We start from the raw sequence: 13286 nt of genomic DNA, 5'->3' as shown, positions 1-13286 counted from the left end.
CAGGATTTTATTTGCTGAATACTATAAATTAAATGTCAAATATTGTCAAAAAAACTGTAAAACTTCTGTTTTTAATAAAATAATGTTATTGCGAAATCCGTATCTCTTAATTTAAGTTAGAATGAATATGTTGAAAAGTGTTGAGACTAGTGAAAAATAACGATGATACTGGTTGGAAAACTATTCCGGATTGGGAAAGGGAGACAAGCTTTCATTTCCATGCTTGAACTTAAGTCTATGCTTATTTTCAGACTTCGTTTTCTCTCTCACAGATCTGGCTATAACTCGAATTTAAATAACACGGCGCAGTGTGGATGTTCTTCTCTGTAGTTAGAAGTAATTTGACTTCCATGTACCTTGTTAAGAAAGTCAAAAGTTGTGTTAATTAGGAATAAAATAGTGGTTATGAGGTTCTGCAGTAGATTGTGGTATTATGTTACGAATCCGTGTGATGTGTTCACATCATGACTAAAAATCAAGTTTTAGCCTATATTTAGTGGCTTAAGGTAGAATGTGTGCAAGAAAAATCTAAGATTTTTTTAAAGCATTTCAAAGAGTTAATCTGTGTTAGATATATAAATCAGTCCTTTTGCTAAATAAAAGAGAGCATTCTGAGTATTTTCGCGTAAATACCTATACAGCAAAATTATAAGATATGAAATATTTTGGTATGTATTCAACTAAACTGGTTGGAAATGCCCAGTATTTGTTTAAGAAAATGTTATGCCAGGAAAATTTATTATTCCTGTTTTCTCCGTCCTTTCTGCATGCCTTCGTGGTGTAACGGTAACACACTCGGCTCGTATTAGAGAGGTTCAGGTTTTTAGTCCCGTCGAGGGCATTGCGCACATTTCATGTCTCCTGCTCCCCAAAAAAATCTTAATGACGCTACAGTGGCGCCTGAACTAAAAGCTCGCGGATGATGATTTGATTCTTCACCACCAGGATTTGGTGATTAGATCACCTAATCCCCAGTCGTCGTTTAAAATAGGGGTATATAAGGTATTTTCTCCCTCCTTTCTGCATGCCTTTGTTGTGTAACGGTAGCACGTTTGGAGCGTATTCGAGAGGTCCAGGTTCGAGTCTCGGCGAGGGCATTGTTCATTTTTCACGTCTTCTACTTTAAAAAAAATTAATAACTCTACATTGCATTAGATTTGATTCACTTGAAGTCAGTAGATCTTTTAATAATAATTAAAAAAAAACTTGTGTAAGTCTATTCTTTACTTTTGGAAAAAAAGAATTAGAAAAGTAACATTAATATGTTTTAAAAGCAGCATAAAATTTCAATATAAGGAACACTGTGTAAATAGAAAGGAGAAAACGTAAAATTTACATTTTTCAGGCATAGTTTGGTGAATCTTTTGAATAAAAGTAAGTGTGCAAAAGAAAATTCGTGATGTTTCGTATAGTGTTTCACAGTCATTAGTAATTAGTACAATACATTAAAAGAGAAACTTCTGAGTATCTCCTATTAAGTGTTAGTAGCATGCAAAATAAGAAACTAAACTATATAGAATAAACACTGTACGTATTGATTCAATTCGATTTTATGTTACAGAAAATATTATCCATGAAGGCCTCCCGAGAGAAATGATATGCATGTAAATTCTAGTTTCGTAGACAGAGAAATATATATAAATTTATTTTTGGAAAAATGGAAATGTAATACCAATTAGTATTTTAAACAAGGGCAAAATATTAAGCGGAAAATACAAATGTGACAAGAAAAAATTTTAAGGTATAATATAAGGTATTTCTCCCGCCTTCTTAGCGAGCCTTTTTGGTGTCGTGGCTGCACGCTCAGGGCGTAATTGAGAGGTCCGAAGTTCGATTCCCGGAGAAGGCTTTGCTAATTTTTCGTCTTCCAAAAGATACCTAATGTCTCTACAATAAAAAAACTTACATTTATGAAAACGAAAAAATTAAAATTTACTTTCGAAGTAAAATATAGAAAGAAAAAAATAAAAACAGGTGAAAAAATTAAACTTATAAATATTACTTTTGTAAAATAAGTAAAGTGAATAATGTAAAAACACCTTTTCTAAAATATAAAGCGGAAAAGAAAAATTAAACTTGTGAAAATAAATATCACTTTCGTAAAATAGAAATATGAAACGTGAAAACTTTTTAAAGTAAAAAAATGAAAAATAAAAAAATTAATAAATAAAACAATAATATCTGAATGTTTTCAGATTTTACATTACGCCCAAGGGGACGGTTTTTTTTTTCGTTTTGTGTGTTACCTTTATTTATTAAATATCATACTCTTCGCACTTAAACCATAAAATTCAGTTCAACAGCAATATCGCAAAATAATTTTAAAATGAGCATATCTTTAGAATTTCCGATACATAGTCTCGCGCTGGAGATAATTTTTTTCCCCCCATACAGTTTTGCCATTGCTCGCTTTGAAATAGCTGAATTTGTTAATAAAAAATTCGTTAAAGTTTTACAAAATATGAAATAGATAATAAAACAAATTCCAAACTTATCACAACGCGAGAAACATACATACATTTATGCAGATTCTTCCTTATTTAATTTCTTTAAATATAATACAGGGCTCTAATATTTGGTGGCCACAATTTGAAAAGTGAATCAACGTTTCTAGTGAATCAACGCAAAATGCCAAAACGAAATTAATAAGCCTTCTGGGCAAGTTGCCCCTTTGGACTAAGAAACTTTTTTTTAATTTATAAAATAAAACGAACTGAAGAGAAATAAATGTAAAAAGGAAATTTGCATTTGTAGAAATAAACATTAATCTGCGAAATTAACATAAAAATTTATATTTGCAAAAAGTTTAAAAGTGGGTTAAAAAATTATTAAATTTCATTTATTAAGAACAAGAAGAAAAAACAAAACAATAAAAAATATGCTTGTAAAAAATAGAAAAGAGAAATTTAAAGTGTGGGAAAGAGTAGCCTGGGTTACATTTAAAATAGCAAAGGATAAATTTAAAGTAATGATTTAGAAAACCAAAATAAATCTATGTCCACTTCAAGAAACAAATACGCTGATTGGTTCAAAAAAAAAAAAAAGCATACTGTTAGCAAGATGATGTCTGATCTTTAAGAATATATTCGCTTGCCGGCGGGGATGCACAAAGGCGTGAAATGGCTTAGGTGCGTCTGAACAGTCTTTGTATATGCGCAGTCTTCAAGCCTAGTGGCATCATGGTTGATTTCGCTGTTGGGCAAGGTCAAATAACAAGATTCAAGGGACAAACCATGGCTTTGTAGTATCGTGGGCATCTCCCATGCGAGAGGTGGCAGGTTCGAATCCCAGCTTTTAAAATTTCATGGAAAAGCTATTGTTATTAAAATAAATAATGGATTCAATTAAAAATGAATAAACATTAAATAATGAGATGTTCAGTTAAAGGGATGACATTAAATAATTGAAAACATTGATATATTAAATATGAGGAAAATTAACTAAAATTAATGTCATCCCCAACACGGGATTCAAGGGGTCGTTGCCACAAATCGAAAAAAAAATCGTGGTTGCCACAAAATAAAACTTTGAAAAAATATTGCCGCTGCTATGAAATAAAAACGAAACTTTGGAAAACGCGAGTTTCAAACACGAATACGTTACTTCCGGGAAAATCCAAGACAGCGACGTCACTTCGAGGTGTCACTTGATGATGTCACAAGATGACGGCGGCCACGCCTCTTTTCTGTGACTCACTACGAATAGCCCGAGTTACTACTCGTAATTATCAAACATGTTGATTATTGGTGAATTTTGGCTTTTGACTCTGCTTGTAGTTATTTTAGGAGGAGAGTTAACATAGGAATCAGGTTCTTAGTCTCTAATTTGGTATTCGTTTTGTGAATAATTGCAATGCATTATGTGCCAACAAGAAGCAGATGTTACGTTTCTGTCAACAGATAGTTTTGTAGCAGAAGTACAAATAAATGTTTTACTTGATTATTACCATCATTATAATTACTTTCTATTACCTAATTCTAAGTTTATAAGGAATTTTCTCATTCCTTTCCACGTGCCTCCATTACATCTCAGCTGTCAATAGCGAGGTCCGGAGTTCAAATCCTGGCAATGCCATTGCTAATTTTTCATCTTTTCAGCTCTTGAATAAACTTAATAACTCTGCAAGTGGCACCCCACTAAAATTTAGTGGATTTTTTCCCACCCCTAATTGAAAGGCTCACGTGCTATTATGCTTCAAACCATTTTTGTCCGCTAGTGGGAAATAAACTTCTACTTAGCCGACCACAGTCGAAGGCAAGGTCGGCAGGCAGGTCAATCAGACATTTGTTTCTGTATATACGTGACTGTATTCTTAAAGTTTCTGTATGACACTTTGCACTTGCAGCTCCGTGTATATCATGTGGAACTAAAACTTATAGACGCCGGAATTTTACATATTTTTAGTTGGAATTTTACAGATATTTACAACGATATTTTGACAGTTACAGTTCTAGAAGACAAAACCTGGAGCTGTGTCTTTCCACTAAAGAATTGCTGCTTTGGTATTTGTGCATTGTAAAAGAAATTTGGTTCGCAGCTGGAAAAGGCCCAGACATATGCCTTTATTTGACCATCTACTCTATTGGTAATTGGGTTAATGCTTTAGAGTGTTTCAAATTCACCTGAAGAATTTTCATTCGATGTGGTAGTGTGATAATTTCTTTTTTGTCTTTGGTGACCGTGATCTTGTGACTGAGTACTACTTCCCTGGAAGCTGGACATTTTCCCTCGTAAGCATGTATTCGCGCTACATTGTAATGCGTCAACACTTGGATTTGGCGAATAGGTTCCCTTCTTCCCAGTCGCGTTTTAAGTTGACAGGAATGTAAGTAATTTTCTCTTTCCTTACCGCTTGCCGTCGGGGTGTAACTGAAGCACGTCGGGAAGTCAAGAGTTTACATTCCGGCAAGGACATTGCTGTATTTTCCTGTTTCCTACTCCAAAATAAACTCTTCAAGACAAAATGACTCTTCAAGCTACATACGAGATGATAATTCCTTCTGGCAGCGTTTAAAGTAACTAAGGTGCAATCTTATAATGAAACCACATTTTTTCAAAGAAAACTTGAACAATGTTTCTTTATTTTTATGTATTACTTGCCACTTTGTATTTATAAATTTCGATAATGAAAACATCTAAAGTCGGGTCAGGTATCTTGGATAAATCTGGATTTGTTTAACGATTTTAAGTATTCACTATACATTCCCGTGGTAAAGTTTTAGTAACCTCTCCTGCATCATAACTTCATCAAAACAATATTCAATCTACGAGCTACAATGCTGAAAGATTCTTGATGCCAAAATATACGCAAAAAACCTATGACGTATCCCAAACCAGGTTTTCAATCTTAATAAGACACGCTGAATTTTACTTCCTTTCTTCGCAAAAAATGTAACACATGCTAACATGATCCAGCAAACTAAGGTGATGGATATGTGAATAATAGCGATTTGATGTAAATGACGCCTTGCGCTTTATTCCCGTTTCTTCAGGTTTCTTGTAACATGCTCCCTCTCGGAGTGTGACGCATTTACACTTTGTTGCATTCTCGATCCTGTGGGTGACATTGTTAGCATTATCTAAGCGTGTAGAATTGCTTGTCAATTCAGGATGAGACGCGAAGAAAAGGAGTTGGTCGGCGGCAGCTGCAACAAACTTGTGCTGAAGGTTAAAAAAATAAACTCAGGAGGGGTCAGCGTCTCTGCTTGGGGGTTGTTCGGCATTCCCTTTTGATAATTTTGGCAACCGTTTTCTCTTTTTGAAATCCTAGACCAAAAAAGAGACACAGGCGGCTGCTGAAAGGAAAGCAATCCATTGGTATCCTCAATAGATCCAAAGAAGTTCTAGCTTTAACTTAAAATTATATTACTTGCTGAGGTGAATCATATGTAAACATAGACGTATTATTAACAATAAAATTAATTCTTTCCTCCCATCAAGCTTAACGACATTAATTGTAATTAATGAAACTTCAAATAAATACGTATTGAAACTTTGAAAAAATAATCTTGGGAGTTTGAATTTTTTTTATTGATTAAAGGTTAAATAGCAAGACAGTTTAAAATTCTAAATTACGATAAAATATTTCAATTGAATCCGCGTCAAAAGTGTTGAGAATTTCTACTTACCTTTCTATTTCTTACAACCAGTAAGAAACGAAAACGAATTTCAGATGTAATGTTAAATGACTAGCTGTAAAATGTTAACATAATAAATAATAATAATGAATAACTTTTCAATAAGAAGCTAGAAAACATGCAAAGGATGTAAGGCAGGTTTTTTTAAGGGTGTGCGTGACAAAGACGTGAACAAAGTAAGAGCGTTCAAATCGAATATTCAAAGTGTCTAATGCTTTTAGCATTTGATAACAACTCTCAGAATTGCATCCCCTACATACTTTTCACTACATTCATATTTAAATTTAATGTATTATATTATAATTTCTCGTTCTCTTTGTTTTTGCATCTAAGAAAATGCTCACTCTCTTCCCTTCTCAGTTCTGTTCCGCGGACAAGCACAAGCATTGCAGCGACGGATACCACGTTCCCGGTTTCGATTCGGAGACCTCCAAATTTTGAATGTAGATCTCTGGGCTCTGATTTTATGAAATAAATCTCCGAGTAAAATAATAATTTTTATCTTACATAAATGATGTTAGGATTTGATAAGTAATTTTTACTTTTTGTGATAGCAGAAGTCACAGCTATGTAATATTTTTTACTCAACTTGAATTGCAACTATTCGGAATTCAAATTCATTTCATTCATTTATAGTTAACGTGAGGGATTTTGATGTCAGAGTAGCATACACCACACGGCGTCCTTAAGAGATAATTTAACCGGCATTAACTTAATCCATTCGTTAATCGTTGTATATAATCATACATACATATGGGCAAGTTCAATCAAAGAGAGACTATTTTGTTTCTCAATTGATATAAATATGGCAATGAAATAATAATTTTATTTGTGATATAAATTATTTACATAATTTAAAAAATATAGAATATTTAATTAAATAATGTTAATAATTTAATATAGCGATTAAAAATTTTAATTTAAGATTAACAAATTCTGGGAAATATATAATTTATTACTACTATTATTATTATTAATAGTTTTAAATATCTCCAAAGCATCACTCACTGAACAGAGGCAACCATAGTCACATAGTCAGACTGATTATTTTTTTAATCAAATTTTAGAAACTTGGCTTTTCTTTAGCTTAAAATATGTGTAAAAGAATTTAACTTGTGTTTTAGTATTTAATATTTTTTTAATATTAAAATAATTTCTATGAAAATTATTTATAATTTATTATAATGTCCTAAAAATTATTGTTTTTGGTCAGTTAAAACTGAAAATATTTTTGCATCCAAAAATAAATTATTTGCAATTCTGTAACTCTTTAGTAGCTAATTTGTTTTTTACTGCAATGATGGAAATAAAATTTAAATTTAAAATCCTATTTCTCTATAATCTCCCAAATGCCTGCATATGATTCACAATCATAGAGATGAACAAGGAATTCTTTTTTTTCTCCCACCATCTTTGTATTGACAGGTGTAAATACTTCGGTTAGATATACTGTTGCAGAGAAGATAATTTTTCATTAAATCGTCAGTTAAAACAAAAGAAAGAAGAAAACACACTTGAATCTTCTTGATACTGTTGCGAGAAACAAAAGGAATATTATAAGGATTTAACGACATATGAAGAAGTAGGGAAACTTATTTGTCAAGATTTATTCCATAAATTTTATTCATTTCAGTGCATATCGCGGTAATAACAGTTTAACTCTCGAAGAAGACGGACATAGGGAAAAATAATATGCTAAAAGTTTTCTATTTTTATGAATATTATTTGAGATGAAACAATAATGCTACCCCCTTATACTGCTAGCATTCTACTTAAATAAAACTTAATTTAATGCTTGAAAATGGTATTTTAATCTAAGTACGACACATATTAAATTTGAGAAAATAGCAACAAAATATAATTTATGCATCGTCCTTATATATCCCCAGAAAAGTGTAATGATGTAAGCAATGTATGCTTATTTAAGTGTTTCAACGAAAGAATCTGCGAGGAGACCTCAAAGATCATACATAAAATCAAAGAACTTCGTGCAACAATTTGTTTGAACTGTTTGTCAATGGCTGCGGTTGCAGGTAAACCGTTTCAAATGAAAAGCAAGCAATTGCATTAAATGGTCTAAATACATTTTTCATTCTTTGAGAGATCTATGTACATTATCGGGGTTTTCATGTGATGAAAATGAAAACTACATTTAAATTTATTTATTTATAAATTTATTAAACTTCGCATTGATTAAATAAGAATTTTAATCAGACAGTTCTCTGGATAATCATTCTCCATTTTGCTTGGAGTTAGAAAAAAAAAAAAAAAAAAAAAAAAAGATTAAGAAAAGCAAAAAGCAAATATTAAAAAAAAAAAAAAAGTTCTTGTTTCCTTTAAAAAAATTAATTTAATTTTACTTGATTTTATTTATTTATTTATTTTGGTTTTAAGATGTCATTAAAGTGCTTGTAGCATCACTTTTCCGTATAATCCTTTACTAACCTAATAGCATGCAAGTTATCCTTTACGACTTTTGTCTTTACTTTTATACATGTGTGTGATATACAGTTGAACATCCACGATGTGTGCTTTCATTTCATATTTACATCTTAAATGCAGTATATTCATATCACAGGACTGAAGAGTTAGTCACGGTAACTTAAATAACCCGGAAATCCGGAGCAATTACAGAGCCGACAAAGCAAATATTACAGAACAGTATTTGCTTTGTGGGTGTAAAGTAATGTCTCACAGTCCTATGCAAACGTTTGCTTCTTTCAGAGCTGAATCTTCGAAGAAAGTATTTTTTATCCTATCTTAAAAAAAAATGTTTAATAAGCACAATCACCCATTTTCAGCTTTCGTTTTATTTTGCAGTTTTCTTGGTTGAAATTTCCTGATGACACCTTATGAAAATGCAAAACAAAGCATATTCGTAATAACACATCTATAGAGTTTATATTTAATTGCAGAGGTCACTTAACTGTTAATATTAAGCAACTGCTTTGTAGTTTTAATGGATAACCTCTCCGGTTCTTTTTTAAATTCTAAAAATGTCCAAATGCTGTAGCACCAGTTGTACCTCTGATTGCGCATGCCGTTCAGACCCTATTCTGGTATCGGACTTAAATTAACAAATGCACTGGCAATTTCTCCTTAGATTTTGAATAAATCATGTCTCACACCAAGGGTACCTCTGTTTTTTAAATCAAAAGCTTAGTTTATGTCATAGCCTAACTCATCCACCCACTTAATAGATAAGAGAGTAAATAAATTTATTTGCTTGTTTACTTTACTATTTTCTTTGGTCGCAATATATTTCAGTATTCCTGTAGGTGAACTTCCAAGAAATTTGCTCCTCTGGGACATGATGTTTCATGACGAAATGAGAAGTAAAATTTATTAGGACCGCGTAGGTGAAACCACTTTAAGTTGTTTGATCTAAACTCAGAGAATTTCTTAGACAAAAATGAAAATTTAAATGCAAAAATAGAAGATTTATTTCATTTTGCACAGAACTCGGCCATTTTTGAAGGGGGAAAAAAAAAAAAAAAAAAAAAAAAGGCTTTTTCCATATTGAATAGCAATCCTCCTAGTTCTTGTTTTCAGAATTCGTTACACAGTATACACCCTAAAGTGCAGGTAAAACAAAAGAAAACCTCTTCAGCTACAATTCTTTCTTTTTTTTTTTCAATAATAAAATAAACAGTTTTGATGAAAGCACATGTTCTAACATAGTGACGTTACCAGGCGTGCCAAGTGACTCGAACGCAAGCAAAGTGATTTGCGCACATGATCAGGAAAGATTATTTCTTTCACTTAATTAGGTCGTTACAAATTTTTTTTATTAATCGCTATTTTTTTAGTTTCATACTTATATGGTTTTGGTATTTATTAAGCCATAAAAACAAAAGCTACCCCCTCTTTTTTTAGATGTCTGTATAATACCGAAGAACAGAAAGTGGGCAAATTTTCATGAAATGAAATTATGTATCCCGCCGCCCAGTCAGTATAGTGGTCAGAGAACCTGACTGCGATGCCGATAGGCCTGGGTTTGAATCCCGGAGAAGGCATGGTTGTAACTATCCGTCCCTTCATAGGAAAGGCGATGGTGGCCCACCTATTAGGTGCCTCCATAATAAAGAGACCACCACATCCGGCCTTGTATAGATTAATGGACTGGGTTACATTTGTAATTGTTCACAATCTGCCATTGGAAAAAAAAATATGCATCACTTATGAAAATTTAACGGGGAATTTTAGAAAAGTTAAATAATCCCCCCTCCCCTCAGTGGCGGACACTAGCCGTTATAGGCGTTGGCTACTATTAAGGCTGGAGAGCGATGGTCACTTTATTATGGATGCATCTAATAGCTGGGCCACAGTTGGAGCTGCTGAAGGGACAGATAATTTACATATATGGCCTTCTCCGGTATTCGAACCCTGGCTTTCATTACGGCAGTCAGAGTCACTAACCACTTTCCTGTCTGGGCAGCAGACAAATAAAAATAAATCCTTAAAATTATTAGAAGAAAATTCGTTTAAAGCAAGTGGATCCCATTTCCGATTTCGTATTGCTGTGTGATTTATTTACTATGACAGTTCATTTTATTTATTATTACTATCTATTTGTTTACTATGACTATTTAACTACATAACTGCAACGCTTAGATCGATACTTGCTATCGCATTTTTTCCGAAGATTACTGCAATATGACTGCTGATTAATATCACACGATTATTTTGTTAACAGATTTTTCAATTAATTAATTCATTGATCATTTATGTTAATTGTTTGAAAACAATTTATGCTTAGGCATAAATAATTGTATTTGATTTATACTCTGCACAGAATGTAGGAACAAAACAAAATTATTCGTACCACCAAAATAGCCGAGCGGATAAAACTACTGAACGCTGGTAGTTAAACTCAGATTCAAATTCCCTCGAAATTGCATAGAGTTTTCGCACTTTTCTAATGTATAACATAAATATGACCGTGTTTTTCCTCAGAAAATCTTCCACGGTGGCATCTTTACCATTAGCGCCAGAGGCCCACCAGCGGCCGAGCGGTAAAGTCGCTGAACACTGGTAGTTCGGTCCGAGGTTCGAATCCCGCGAACGGGCTGGCTGCATGGGCGTTTTCGTGGTTTTCCCCATGTGTAACGTGTATACGAGCCAGTTTCCCTTAGAAAGTCCTCCACGAAGGCATCCCTCCCTTTAGGCAGATAGCCCTCGTGTGCTTTGCCATAATTAAATACACCACCACCATTAGCGCCAACCTATGGCCGAGTGGATAAGATCGCTGAACGCTTGCATTTCGCCTCGAGTCGGAACCCGCTAAACGGGTTGGCTGCGCAGTTATCTTTGTAGTTTTCTTCGTGTATAACATAAATGCCAGACAGTTTCCTTCAGAATAGAAAATACAAGCTCACAGTTGCTAGATGTCACGTGAGTCGACAGCAGTCACCAGACTGCATTTCATACTCAGCGGCCAAATTTCAAACTGTGCTTTTATGAATTGTTATATCTCAACGAAAACTGATTTCAGAAAATTTAAACTGGACTTAATTTCCTCATCAAATTGATAGGTCATTTGGATTTCTTTTACTGAACACGCTGGATTTTAAATTTGAAATATCAGCGAAATTGTATGTATTTTTTTGCATTATTTTGATATATCGCATGTGAATTAACTGTAAATATTGTATATAGTTTACTGAACTCAAATGTGAAATAACAGCCTCACTGACGTTTTGTGATCATAAAGAAGTTTGGGATTTGGCACAGACATTGATAGCCAGTTTTCTGTACATACGGCTCACCCGCTCACGACAACTTCATTGTTGTCAAATTAATAACCTGCTCGGATCGCGAAAGCGTTTAAATAAACGCAAAATTTTGAAAGCTAGAACTTGAAACCTTTTGACCGAACGGTGCATCTAATCCTAGAGCTCCTAGAGTAAGAGAAATATTACAATTTTACAACCGGTCGGAATTGGTAGATAATAAAATTATCGTAGGCGCATTTAAGGTTTTGGTGCCGTTGTGCGCCGCAAGATCTTGCCCATATGGACAGCGCTTCCTTGGGGTTAAATATCGAATAACCATGGCCTTGCTAGCACCTACGCACTCTTTTGTTGAAATTTTCCATGACCGTTTTGCATAAATGTGGCTGAATTTTGTTGCTACAATGTTCAATTTCCTCCTTCAAGGCATGGGTAGTAGTGGACATGTAGACATAAACCTTAGGCTTAAAAAAACTGCAAAGAAAAAAGTCCAACGGCGTTAAATAGCATAATCTGGGTGGCCAATCCTGTTCACCTAAACGAGAAATTATACTACCAGGAAATGACTCATTGCAGTTACTGAATTGTTTCTCAGGCTATATCGCATGCGACATCGTCTTATTGAAACCACATGTCATCCACATCCATATCTTGCAATTTAGGCACAAAAAAAACTGGATTATCTTGTGGAGACAGCGAGAGCCATTAACTGTTATTGCCTGTCCAGTCGCATTTTCGAAGAAGAATCGTCCGATGATTGCTCCAGCCCCAAATCCCCGTCAAACAGTTACGCGTTTTGAATGAATTTGTTTCTCAACAATTACTCGTGGGGTTCTTCAGAAAATGAGACAATTGTTTCGATAAACCAAGTCATCAAGATGAAAATGAGCCTCACCATTGAAGATGATTTCCAGTTGTTGCTGTTTCATAATTAATTGAACAAACTGTCTTTGCTGGCTGTGGTCAATAGACTTCAATTTCTGAGTCAAATGAACTTTATAAGCATGAAGATGCTTTCTTGAGAAAACGCTGTAGAGACCTTCTCGAAATGTCCATTTCTTGGTCTCTGAACTCTCAGCAACACTCTTACGAGCTGTTTTGTGTTCAACGACTTGTTGAAGGATGACCAGGGTATTTAAGATCACTAATTGATCCACTCTCCGTAAATTTTTTAATTAATCTCGTCACACATGATGATATTAAATCACTATTCCGAGCATATTTTGTACGAAAATTGCGAACGGTAGCTGCCAAAACCTTATTTTTTTAAAAAAATATTGTTCAATAATAAAAGCGTTTTTTTTTTTTTTTTTTTTTTTTTTTTTTTAGAAAAGCAAATAAAGCCTTGGAATCAAAACCTATAAAGAAACTTATTTATAAAGCACTAGCCTTTGTCTAGCTTTTAAATGTACCGGGA

The sequence above is a fragment of the Stegodyphus dumicola genome, chromosome X1 (genome assembly GCF_044657685.1).
Source record: "Stegodyphus dumicola isolate Sdum_Otavi_A_Nest chromosome X1, ASM4465768v1".
In the NCBI taxonomy this organism is placed as follows: domain Eukaryota; kingdom Metazoa; phylum Arthropoda; class Arachnida; order Araneae; family Eresidae; genus Stegodyphus; species Stegodyphus dumicola.
The sequence above is the reverse complement of the archived record's forward strand: the minus strand, read 5'-3'. Positions refer to the sequence as shown.